The sequence below is a fragment of the Hirundo rustica genome, chromosome 22 (genome assembly GCF_015227805.2).
Source record: "Hirundo rustica isolate bHirRus1 chromosome 22, bHirRus1.pri.v3, whole genome shotgun sequence".
NCBI lineage: Eukaryota > Metazoa > Chordata > Aves > Passeriformes > Hirundinidae > Hirundo > Hirundo rustica.
Genome location: NC_053471.1, coordinates 3658122 through 3671146, shown reverse-complemented (window position 1 = coordinate 3671146; position 13025 = coordinate 3658122). Strand labels below are relative to the sequence as shown.

Below are 13025 nucleotides of genomic sequence, written 5' to 3'. Positions count from 1 at the left end.
CTGGCAGCAATCAAAGAAAGCTCACAATCAGCTGATGGTTTGTGACTGTATTTGCACTTTGATCTCCTTGTAGACTCAGGGTGTTGACTCTCCCAATTATTTTCTCTGGTAAATATTGCTAATCAGAAGGTCTTTTAGAAAAGGTTTGCCCCTTTTCTGGAGATGGTTGCTTTTTTCAGCTGCAGGCCCAAATTGGTGCTAAATAACTTTAGTTAAGCCCTGCTCTGTAAAGCTGAATTGTAAATGAAGTGTGCAGCATTGAGTCAAACGCCAGTGGGAAAGCTGCAGCAGGACATGATGGGAAGTCCCTTTAACCTGCTGGGGAACTGAGCATTTCCCTTCTCAACAAGAGAAAACCTGGGAGTCAGTGGTTACTCTCCTCTTAGCCTGAGGAGGAAGGCATTCCCAGCTTAGGACTGACTCCAGGAAACAGATGGGATGCTTTGCTCTGCAGTGTGGGGTGCAGCTGCTACAGGTGCTTCAGCACTTCTGGTACAGCTCGGCATCAGGTGCAGAATGGAAAGAATGCTTGGATTAGCATTTTGGAGCTGCTCATTACCAGTACTTGCCCTGTTACAATGAGTTTCCATTTACATTTTTTACCAAAAGGCAACTGTGAAAAAGCCCTTGGACTAAACTCTCTCTGTGGGGAGTAAAGCAACCTCCAGTAGATTTTAATGGGTTCTTGTCAAATTACTGAAGAAATAAATCCAAGTGCTTTTGGAGACTGAATGTTTCTTGTTAAACTCTCCAAAAAAGAATAGGATTGATTTGGAAATGTCACTTGTGATTTAAAAGCTTGAAGGTGAGAAAGTCAAGATGTAATTAGCAGTAGCTGATTTTTCTTCTATTTACTCCTTGTGGGCTGTGTGAAAATGTGATGCCCCAAGTGACTTCTCCCACATGCAGCACTGACAGTGTCCTTAATGAGGGGACTGTGCAGCCAGGAGAGAGGGGTCATGCTGTGCCAGTCTCCAATATTAGGAAATAGGAGTGTGAAATATCTCTGTCATACCCACCCCAGAGCCGAGGGGACAGCGGTCTCCAAAAGGAAGGAGCGGGGTGTCTTTGCTGGGGAAGCACTGAAGGAGAGGAATGCTGTGTGTGTTTCCCTGAATGATGAAGGTGGGGAAGATGTGCAACGGGTCCTTTGCTCAGAATCCCTGGGACAGGAGATGGGGCTTTGCATGCTGCTGTGGTTTGGAATCCTCCCCTCAGTTTTGCCTTCTCAGCCATGCTTTGAGCATTGACCTTCTCTCCTGGCCACTTTTCTTTCTGAGGAGAATGCACATGTTATTGTTCCTTGCTGTATTAGCATTTGCCAGTGTAGTCCATGCTTTCCAAAATTAGATGTGCTACAATAAAAAGTCCAGAATTACTGCCCTGATTTGAAGAGACTTTTAAAAGAGGTCTTCTGCCACTGGAAGGCAATCTTGCAGCAATTAATTATAAAATTACATTTCAGGTGAACAGTGCTCATCGTCTTAGAGATTAATTCTTCTGGAAATACCATCTTTCATCACACTAGGTATTACTTTTGAAATAAACTCCTCTTTTTCTCAAAAACAGAATGTGAGCCTATAAATAGAAACCATATTGTGAATTCAGATTGAAACTGAAATCACTGATGTAAAGTACTCAAGTTACAGTCTTTGAAAAACGCCTGATTGTGATAATCCCATGGCGTTAGAATTATATTGTGCAGCCCAAGGTTTGAAAAGACCCAGGCTCTCCTTTTTTTCAGCTGCAGTAAGTGCAGCCATTGATCAGGCTCACCCGGTCCATTCTCTGTCCGCTGTGCCCTGATGATGTGCATTTCTTCCGCTCCCATTATCTTTGTTGAATTTGAATAAGGTTCAATTTCCTGATGTAGAAAGCTCTTTGCACCTCGCAAGTTATTATCCTCGTAAATGAGGACACGTTCATCCTGTCCTGGGTAACTGGACAAAGGGACAAGGCAAGAGTGCCACCCTGTTGTTGGCAGAAGGCAGATGGGGTGTGCTGGGTGCCTGGCAGGTCACCTGCAGGTGTCCAGCTGTAGCTGGTGCTGGACTCCTCCAGTGCAGTGTCTGGAGTGTGCTGGAGGGCTCTGCTGAGGTCACAGGGGACAGGAGGGGATGCCTGCATGTGCTGCACAACGCAGCTTGGAGTCTTTGAGTGGGCTAAGGAACACCTGCCCTGGCTGTTCCTTGTGTCTGCATTAAGAGGTCTTCCTGTACTTCATCTCAATGATTTCACCTCAATTTTCATTCCTGTTGTGATACTATGAATGTGTGTGAATCCCACAATAAGCATTTATGGCAGCTGAGGTCAAGGAATTGTTGGCTGCTGTGCCTGGAGCAGAAGGGAGAAACTTCTTGGTTTTGCTGCTGCTCCCGGAGCTTGATCCCTACCAGGGACTCCTTACCTGATGAGCTTGTGCTGCCAGAGTCAGGTACAGCCAGGCCAAGGAAAAAGGGCAGAGGAGGAGGCAGCCCCGGGCTGACGGCTGCAGCACAGCGGCTGGGGCGTCGCAGGATCTGGAACTGGGGAAGGCAGCATGAAGCAGGCTCCTGCTTGCTGGAGCTGTGGGCCCTCAGTGCCAGCCCTTCAGTGCCAAACTGGAGAGATTCCTAGAAACCACTTCCCAGTTTGAATTCCCTTTTTTTCTTTTTTTTTAAGGGAAAACCCCATCTTGAAACACGTGAGAGCTGGATGTAAGCCGCGGCGGGAGAATGCTGATGTTCCTCTGACGGGAGCAATGCAGCATATGGGCAGCACAAGGCTCAGTGCACCTGCAGGGAGCAGACAGCAATATTAATGCCTTCTACATCTGCTGAGGCAATTGCTGGAAAAATCCTTCCAGGAGTCCTTGCTTATTGGCAGGGCGAGGAGGATTTTTGGAGCGGCAGGGCGTGTGCTTGGCAGTGTGCTCCACCAATGTGCCTGCAGGTGCTGCCTTCCCTGGGCCAAAGTGCTGTGTCTCACCTGTGCTTGGCCCTCAGGGCTGGCTCTGCAGCGCTGGGGACACCTCTGGGGACACCTCTGGGGACGGTGGCACCTCACACAACAACAGGCCCAAACAGCCAGGCTGTGCCGTGTCACGCCAACCACTGTGCACAGCCCTGCGTGCCCTTCTCCCTGCAGTGCCACGCAGCAGAGGCAAGGGTGCATCTGTCCTGCACCCAGCAGCTTTTTGCGTGGCAGAACTACAGATCCTGTGGGAGAGTCTCTGGGCTATGGCAGGATACGCTCAGCCCTGTGCACAGCTTCTTGCATCCCTCCATCCCAGAGGCACGTCACCCATCCCAGGCTCTGACAGTGTCCTTGCTGAGTCCTTCATCCACCAGTATTCTTCCGGCGCTGCTCTGGTGACACAGTGAGCCTTTGTCAAGGAATAAATCAGTTCAGAGGAGGAATGGCTTGACCCAGGTGATGAGCAGTGAGTGATGCTGCCTGGGGTGGAGCAGGGGCTGCCCACAGGTGTTGAACAGGGCTGGCATTTCCAGAATCCAAGTGCCCTGGCCAATCTTTCACTGCCATGGCTGAAAACAAGCAGTCAGTGCAGGAAGAGGATGGGAGTCAGGAATTGCTGCAGCCTTTTCTTGCTGAACACAGGTTAAAGTGCTTAAGAGGGAGAAGTATCTTCAGTTCCCCTGGACAAAGCTAGGCTTCTCTGTTTCCCAGCTGCTGACACGTGGTTTCCCTCTGGTGTCCTTGCAGCCGCTGTGATCTCAGGAGAGGCTGCAGAGATGATGTTGCAAAGAGGGATCAGGTCTGCCGCAGCTACGGAGGACATAAACTCATGGTGCTTGCCCTCTTAGTTTCTGCTGCCTTAGCCATGTTTAGGAAAGAAATCTACATTAGGCAGCCATTGTTCGGATGTTTATGGTATGTTTTTTTGCCCTGGTTTGAGTGTGTAAAATTACTGAGCTGTTTAATTCAGCGCTTTTCCTGTGTAGCTGGGTGACATAACTCAATCTGAGTTCAGCTTCTGTAGCAAAGAGTGAAAAAAGTTCCCCAGGTTGGGGAAACTTGATCTTTGGTTGGTACCACAGAACTCCTGACAGGTTTGCTCAGCTGCTCTGTTGTGTTGTGCTGTAGCAAACCTGAGACTTGGCCTTTCCCAGCTCCTTTCTGGTATCCATCCTGTGCTCACCTGAAGAATAGCTTGGGGTGTGCCAGTTGTGTGTTTGTTCCTCTGGTCTGTTCTCAGCTTGTTAGTTGTCTCAAATGCCTTTATCTTTTACCTCCTCCCCATGACAAGCAGTGAAGCCACCTTCAAGAGTGTGAGTCCCTGACTGTTTGCATCTACCGTGTTGTGTATGATATTTAGTGAGGAAGGGGTTTTTTCCTCACCCACCTCTGTATACACAGGTATTTCCAGCCCTTGGTTTAGAGGCACAGATGTGCACAGATGAATGGATGCAGCTTAGCCATGACTAAATCTTCAGTGCCAGTGGCTCCCAGCTGGGAAGACACTGGTGACAGTGCTGTTCCTGAGTTGTACAGAGGTCACCAAGTATTGGGTGTTGACAAAATCTGCCCCAGTTGCAACTCAGAGCTCAGGTTTGAAACCAGGGCCCTTTATGGTATTGCTCAAAGCAGAAATCCAATTCTGCTGGTTCTTCTAAGACCCTGCAGGACAGAGCTGCCTCTTGTGTGGGATCCCCTGACAGGAGGGGCAGTGGTCTCCTGAAGCAGGAGGGTCAGAGTGATGCCAACGCCACATCCCACAGCAGCAGCCTGTCTCCTCCAGGTCTGGTGGGCAGAGGTGCAGTGATGGTGCTTTGGGAAGGCTCTTCCCAGGGTGTTCCCCTGCCCCACTGGAGGCTCCACACCACATCCCCTCCCTTGCAACCTTGCCTTGGTGTTTGAAGAGGGAGTGTGAGACTGCCCTGATTAAAATTTAATGAGGCTTGGTATTATTGAGGGCCCTTTAGTGTCATTTCTGCACTCACTGGCAAATAAACACATCAGCTGGTGGTCTGGGGGTGAGCCCTGTCCCTGCCAGCTGCCTGGGTGGCCGTGGGGCTGCTTCTGCTGGAGATGATGAGTTGAGAAGAGAGCAGCTCCGGGCAAGGTGGGCAGCTGGGCGCCCGTTCATTTTCTCTCCAGCAGCTGCTGGAGCAGTGGTTCCCTTTTATTTGTTATTTGCATACTTTAGCCATTGGAATTGAATTTGTGCCCATTAAAACTAAATTAGTGCTGCCTGGAATTCTAAATAGGCTCTGGCAGAGCAGCCCATTAAGTCTATGGGAGCAGGTTCTGCAGATGCCTCCTCCACAGGCACACTCTGTGACTGGGAACCACTGCAAAACGTGGATTGTTTGCATGTTCCCAGGGATAATTGGAATGCTGATAGTAGAGTCAGTGTATTAAAATTTTGAAAGTCATCAGCATGGCTCAGAGCTGGGCTTAACTTCTCTGCTTCAGCAAAAGGTGGTGCAAACATCTCACCAAATGGTTTTGCAATTCCTTGGGCTTCATACTGTCTTATTGCCATGGCCTCCAGTCCCCTGTGCCCCTGTGTGAGCCTCTGGCTCTGCTCTGGCAAACCCACTGGCACCTTTTGTGGTTGCTCTGCTCCATCCCTGGCAGGTGCAGTGGCACCTCTGATCCCAGCCATTTCTTCCTCATCCTCCTGGCAGCCCTTCTGCTCTTTGGGGTTCCTGTAGGTGGACCTAAGACTGGCTGCTTTGACTTTGGGTATGGAGCCCTCTTGGCAGGGACCCCAGGAGCAACCTTGGACCTTTGTCTCCTCAAGGATTGCTTTGTGCTTTCTTCCCAGCCCTCATCCCCATCCCATGCCCTGGGTCAGTCTCGGCCCTTCCCTGGAAGAAGCTCAGGTAGCCTTGCCAGGGCTGGCAGCATGGCTTAGCCAGCAGGTCTGCGAGTAAATGGACTTTGTGTTCGACTTGCTATTGAAATAATCTCTGATGTTTGGTAGTCTCTAATGAGAAAAGAGAAAATAACTCCTGAGCAAAATGGTGCATCTTGTTTACACATAGGGGAATTCAATTTAAAGCTTATATTTTGCAGGAAAAAAAAAACCCAACATGTTCAACCAGCTAGAGATTCTGCAGCAGAGTTTATGAGACCAGGCTTGGCTTCTTGGTCCTGGTTCCAGCCAGGCTCCTCAAATTCTGTTGAATTATGTATTGGATATCTTAAATGATTATGAAATAAGTGAATCACACTGGTGTTTTTCCAGTGTCAGGCACTTCTCAGCAGTTTTTGCTCCAGACACTTCCTCGGCATGCCTCCATCAGGCCCTTGGGTTCAGTTTATTTTGCTTGTCTGCATGTGTGGGTCTGTGCAGGATAAAACAGCCAAGAAACTTCCTCATTTGAGCCCAGGGAGATGGGTCAGCACTGCACAGGCACAGACATCCCTTTTAAGATTTTTTTCTTCTGGAGCTACATCTGTTCCTGGGATGTCCACAGAGGCTTTGGGGCTTTCCCAGCCAAGGTGTTTCTCTCAAATGTGGTGCAGTGCCACTGCAGCCTCTCTGTGCCAGAGGTGGCATGACCCACCATGGCCTCAGCTGGCCAGTCTGCATCTTGTGGTCCTTCCTTATGTAAAAATAAACCTCACAATACAGGCACTGCTGTGCAGTCAATAAATTCAGGTGCCCTGCTCTGCTGAGCCCAGCCATGAGCTGCCCAGTGCCCTGTGCTGGTGCCATGGGCAGGGGACGGGGAGAGGCTGGGAAACAGCACTGCAGCTCAGAGCAGGCCAAAGCAAAATTTCTTCAAGAATTTGATATAAAGTGGCCAACCCAACTCCTTTGTAATTGCTTTGAATCCAATTAATGCTGCCTGAGTAGATGGTAGGAATTATAAAGAGGAATCCAAGTCTGAGCTTGTCACCTAAACTACGATAATATTCCTTCAAAGGAGGCACATTTGCAAACATTATTAATTACCTGGGGAACAGCTCAGGGTTTCAACTGAATTAAGGGGGGAATGTATTTTTGTGATTCTGTGTTTGATTGAGAGCAAGAGATTACCTTATTCTGGAACAATGGAGCAGTTCTTTGTCATAGACCTGGCAGCAAAACACAGGGAATTAGTCTGCACCAAGTCCCCCGCCCCCAAAACCAATTTACTGGGAAGGACATTATGCCAGGAATTACCTGGGGCCAAAAGAGCTTTTTAAAGTGTTTAGCATGGGCTTCTCTAATCGGAAAAATCCAGGAGCACAGAGCTAAAATTCAGGGTTTTTTGTTTCCCATGAAGTGCTGCTTGGCTTTGAGGTGTGCTGGAGCTGTTTGGGTTGTTTTGTTCTCGGGGTGCGCTGTGGGTGCCATACTGGGGTCCTCCAAAAAAAAAACCCACAAAAAAAAATTCAGGTGTTGACACAGGGCAGGAACCTGTTCTGAAATGCCAGACTTGGTGCGTGATCACTGGAAATCTTTTATGGAAATTACCTACCCACACAAATGTGCGAATTTGCATGTCATGTAGGCAAAACACAGCAGGCTTACTCGTACAGAAGTGCATGAGAGCTCTGTGGCAGCAGTGTGTGACTTCCCAAGGCGCTGCCTGCCAGCTGCCCTGAGCCTCACTTTGCAGAGTAGCTGTGAGTTTTAGGGACAGGAGGGATGGTCTGTGGCAGAGCAGCTCCTCATTCTTTGCCTCCTGGCTGTCTCCTGGCTGCTCGGAGGAGTGAAACTCTCAGGGTCGGTTTGCTGCAGGTGGGAAGCACCAGAGGTTCTGTGAGGAGGTTGGTGTTCACCCCTCATGAGCCAACAGGCAGTGGCACTGTGAGAACTGCTCACCCTCACCCAGAGAGCCGTGTCTGCTTCACCTCTGCTGAAAGACTGGCAAAATGGGAACACAGACCTGCAAAACTGGATGATCTCCTTTGGGTCAAAAGGGAATGGAAATAGATGGGAAATAGGAAGAGTAGGATGCTAAGAACAGCAGTAGGGTCTGGTATAATAAATTAGCACATTACAGGGTATCAGTTCACCTGTCTAGGCAGTGCCTATGTCAAAAGCACAAACACCTTTGCTCATTACGCCCAAATCATGTTCACGATTATTCTTCCAAGCATTTTCAGGAAAGTAGCAGTAATTATTAATCTTTAAAGTTTGTGCAAGTGCCAGTCATGCCGAGGTTTCCTGTTGGAGTAGGTGTGCACACAGGCCCCAGCCCTGCTCTGGATGGATGCTCCTCACACCAGGAATGAATTGCTGAAACCCACTTGGGCAAAGCTCAGCACATTCACCCCCAGAGGAGCAGGGCTGGCTGCTGTGCCCTGTGCCAGCGACAGAGCGCTCCCAGAGAGCAGAGACGATGAGCTGGGAGGCTATTTATGGCTCTGTCTGCCTTGCTTGAAATTAAGATGGTGCTGATGAATGGAAAAAGGAGAGAGAAGAGGCTCAGAAGGCTCTGAGCAAGGGGCACTGGCTACGTGGAGCTGTTGTTTGAAGAAATCTTTAGCCAGTGATGAAATGGCATCTGGCACCTCATTCAGGTGTCTCCGGGCAGGAGGTTGTGACACAAGACTGAGGGGTCCCATGCCATGAATTTCTCGGCTGAGGCATCCAGCAAAACACCTGTGAAGTTACGTGTCACCATTTTGCTGTATTCAGTTCAGACGTAAAGGACATTATACCACTCACCATTATTTAAGCAAACTTAGGACTGTTCCCTGCTTTTGCTGACAGTCTTACCATGCACCCTGTAGGAAAGCTGGGCTCACTTTTACTGCCTCCATTCACCCACCATCAAGTAACTGTAAACAATCACTCTGCAGTGGCAATTAACCCCCTGTGTTCTGTGTGATGTTGTGACAAGTATTCCACACTCTGCCTGTCCCAGGACAGCTCTGAGAAACATGTAAATGGTGACACCCATGTCTTTGCTTTCCTTTCCCATGAGGGTGCTCTAATCCTGCTGTGCTTTCCTCTCAGCACCTGGGATCTTTCCTGCCCCAAGGGCAGGCTCCAGGCCACCAGCAGAGCACACAACAGCCACTCAGCAGGTGGAGCTGGCAGTGCAAGGCACTCCCTCCCCTCTCCTCTCCAAAAACGCTACCAGAGAACACAGACTGCTTTCCCCAGGCATGGAGTCAGTTACCTGGTTTAATTCCAGCTGAGAAACCAGGGCAAGGAATATACATCACCACTGTACACATTCTAAATCACCACAATCAAGCTTAAATTCTTTTTATTCCTCACTGTAAACCTGTCCTGAAGTAGGTTAGTGGATCAGAGCAGATCTGCTCTATATTATTTATAGGTTTCCTTTTGGTTCTTGCTGCTTGGCTGGATGCTGCTAGAGGACTCCATGTTCCAGCAGTCTTTCTCTTTGCTGCAGCTTTAAAACTTTCTATTTTTGTCTGTAGGAATCCCATCTCCCCAGTTCCCTTCTCTGCTAAATTCAGCACACTGGCAATGCTGAAAGTCTTTTCATCGCATGCTGTGCCAAGATCTGACTACGGCGAGAAGCGCTGCCCTGTTCTGCTTGGATGTGAGCACAGGTAGCACAGGCAGTGCCCAGCACAGTGCCCTGCTGTGCTCCTGGGGCAGTCTTCTTCAGGGGATGTCTTCAGGGAAAGCTGCTGTCCAGTGCGAGGAGGATGCTTTGGCTGGGATATTCCTGCCCAAGTGTGGTGGCCCCTCTGAGCCAGATAACCTTATGTTCAGGAGAATTTGCAGAAAAAGCAATCGCTGTCTTTGGCTATGAGATTATTCAGCAGCTCAGGCAGCAGCCCAGCACAGGGCTGCCCTCCCACAGCCTGAGGCAGGAGCCCTCAGCATTTTTAGCAACTCTCGTAATTCAAACCCACGGAGAAAGAGAAGAGACTCTACACATCAGCTGAATGTGATAGGCAGGGTAGGGCTGCATAATTTATAGACCTGCATTTCTTTTTGATGAGATTTTTGAGTCTAAAAGCTCTGGGAAGGTAGTGCTATTTTTTTTATTGCATCTCTGAACTCAAATTATGTCAGATTCTGTGGGCACAGGCTGTGCTTGTTAAACCCACCAAAGTGCAGCCTCAGATTGCTCTGGCTCATGAGCACTGCTGCTCCTGCTCCATGCAGGGTAACCCAGCTCCTTGCAGAGCTGCACCAAGCACTCCCAAGGATTAGTTCCTCCATATCCAGAGGGAGCGCAGACATTCACAGCGTGCCAGGGATTATACCACATCACCAGGTGCTGGTCCAGCTCGGCTGCAGGATGTCTGGGTGGCCAGGGGCCAGTTGCTCCCTGCTGTCTACAGAATCACAGGATCCAACTGTGTGCTTTAATGATTTGGCTGGGATTGCCCGTGTGCTCCATATCTCTGTGTCCCAGGCCTCTTTTCTGTGTATTTCATGATCTGCCTGGACTTTGGTCTGTGACAGCTTCTTGGAGCAGCCACCAGCACCTTCCTGACTGGTGCTTGGTGGCCAGGGCTGGTGCAGCAGCGTGACACTCATCACACATTCATTCCCACCCATGCTGTAACCTCTGAAAGGATGGAAATTGGGGCTCACACTCTGCTGTTCTGCACGTTGAAGGTCGTTGTGTGGCAGGTGCAGGTACACTTGTTGCTTTGAATAAACAGCAGAACATCATGCCAAGAAATTCCGGTCTCACTGCAGAGGTGGGTGCCTGGTGGTTGGAGTACTGGAGGCAGAGGCTTTTGGAACAAGGGCTCCCTTTTTGAGCTGATTATTCTGAGTGAATCATTGCAGGCACTACTGACTGAGGTCAGAGAGGCTGATATTGCCAGCTGCACTGATTTGTAAGGATTTGGGAGACACACTGATATTTTCTGGAGATAAACCACTAGAAATAGGGAAAATGTTATAAAACTGTGGCCCAAGTTCTTGTTCCCTTATCTCTGTGTGAGTGTTGTCAAGAGTTTAAAATATATGTGTGATAAAGCACTTCCTGCAGCAGTTGCAGTGATGGTGTGTCCTGAAAAGCATCTCCCCATTTCTTGGGAGTGGGAAGCCAGAAAAGCCATGCCACTGGGTTGGGAATGACACTGGGATTGGTCAGACTGGTGCTGGAGCACAGGGTGCTCTGGATAATGAGCCAGCAAGAATCAAAACCTTTTCTAATGTATATTTTAAATGGGTCTGGGAAACAGAGACAAAAAAGGAAAGCTGTTTCTGAGTCCTGCAGGCACTTGAGGGGTGGTTTGGATATCATGAGAGGGAGTCATGAGTTGTCAGTGTTTCTCTTAGTATGGAACTGAGGTCAAGCGGAAAACTTTGATATAAAGAGCAAAAAGGATTGGATAAAACCAAGTGCATCCTAATCCTGTATCACAGCCCTGCCCGAGATGCTGTGGGTGGTGCTGGATTGTCCCATTCAACTGGGGCTGGATGGGGAGAGATCACTTCTGGAAAGGTCCTGTTTAAAGGAAATAGAAAAGGTCAATATTAACAGATCAGGAAACGACAAATGGCAGTGTTGTACAAATACTGTGTCAGATGAGGAATTGTTCCCGAAATTGTAGATAAGTTCTGTCCTTTTTATCTGGTAATACTGAATAAGAGGACAATGAATTTTGCTAAAGAACAACACAAGTTAAATCTGATTTAGGGAAAGGAAACCCAGTGACACCGCTGCAAGATGTCATTCCCTTCTCGAGTGTGGCAAACTCAAAAATGGAATGAAAATGTGTAGATGGTGAGAGAATCCAGGGAAATCAGAAGCAGCCTTGTTAGGGGGACTGCCAGAAGGGACATCGAAACTTGAACCTTTCTGGGACTGCCTGCACTTCTGGGGCCCTTCACAGCTTTTTGCCTGTGTCCTGCTCTGTGCCCTTCTTCCCTCCCATGCCATAACGCTGTTTTGGCTCCGTGGATGAATTTCCTTCCTGTCTCAGCTCTAACCTGCTGCCACCCATCATTTCTACTTTGCTTGAAATTCAGCTGTCAGGGCCCATGGCAGGCACGACGGGGATGTGTGGAGGAGGAGCCCTGGTGGGACAGTGTGGATTTGCATGAAGGGCAGGCACTGTGCTCCCAACACAGCCTGCCAGTCCTCTCCAGTTAGGGTGATGGTTTCCCGTGCGAGGTCGGGGCATCACTGGAGACCCAGCTGAGCTCCCTGCCGTGAGCTGTGCAGAGAGCATTCAAGTCAGCAGCTACAGATTTGTCAGCAATGCTGGAATCCTTCCAGTGGTGCTGAGCAGTGGTGCTGGGCCCGTGTGGGTTGCACCCCTGCATTGTCTGCTCTGTGCTGGGGGTGTCCTGGGTTGTCCTCCCTCTGCTCTTCGTATCCATCCTGTTAACAAATGGCATCCCTCATCATCAAAATATTTTCCGGAGGCCCTCTAGTGATTGCATGAGCAGTATCAGAAGTCATTAATTCTGAAATGTGGGCTCCAGGGGACACTTTGGGCAAGTTCAGCTGGCAAATAAACCTTTAAACCTTTTCTTGTCAATGCTTCCCCTGTCAGGCAGGTGCTGAGCTGTCATTCACCAGCCTGCAGCTCTCCTCAACGAGCAGCTGCAGCATTCCTCCTCTGCATGTCCTGGTGAAGCCAAAAGGGCAGAAGATTCCCTAAGCCCCCCAGCAAAACTCTTTTTTCTCCCAAGATAAGTATTTCTTCAAAGGACTGTGGCAAGGTGGCTGTCATTTATGCTCTTCTAAACAGAAATCATAACAGCTGATGTGTTATGTGAGCAGTGGGTTTTGGTGGGATTTTTGTTTAAATTTATTTCTACTGATGCATTCTCTAAGGTCTTTCTAATGTAATTTGGGATTATTAGTGACTTCCAAGGTGTGAAAGGGTTCAAGCTGCCTGGTTGAGCCTATTACTCTGAGCAGCAGTTGGAGAAGGGCTTTCCCATCTGATGACTTTTGCTTATCAAGCAGAGAGACAATACCTAATACTCAGTGAAAAGCCTAAATCTGGCCTGTGGAAAGGAATGAGTTCTTTCTGAAGTGCTTCATTGCTGAGACACATCTAAATCAAGTTATTGGGCGAGGGGTGGTTCTGTGCCATGGGGCAAGCATCTTCCTGCGAACACTAACTGCGTGTGATGCCTGAGCTGAATACCCTTCAGAGCTGCTTAACAGCTTCTCTTT

At 48.9% G+C, this 13025-nt stretch overlaps 1 protein-coding gene across 8 annotated transcripts in view; it reads left to right on the top strand.

The window, feature by feature from the left end:
• The window catches only part of CAMTA1 (calmodulin binding transcription activator 1), a 234096-nt gene that overhangs the window by 149202 nt on the left and 71869 nt on the right, over positions 1 to 13025 (top strand). The window lies entirely within an intron of this gene.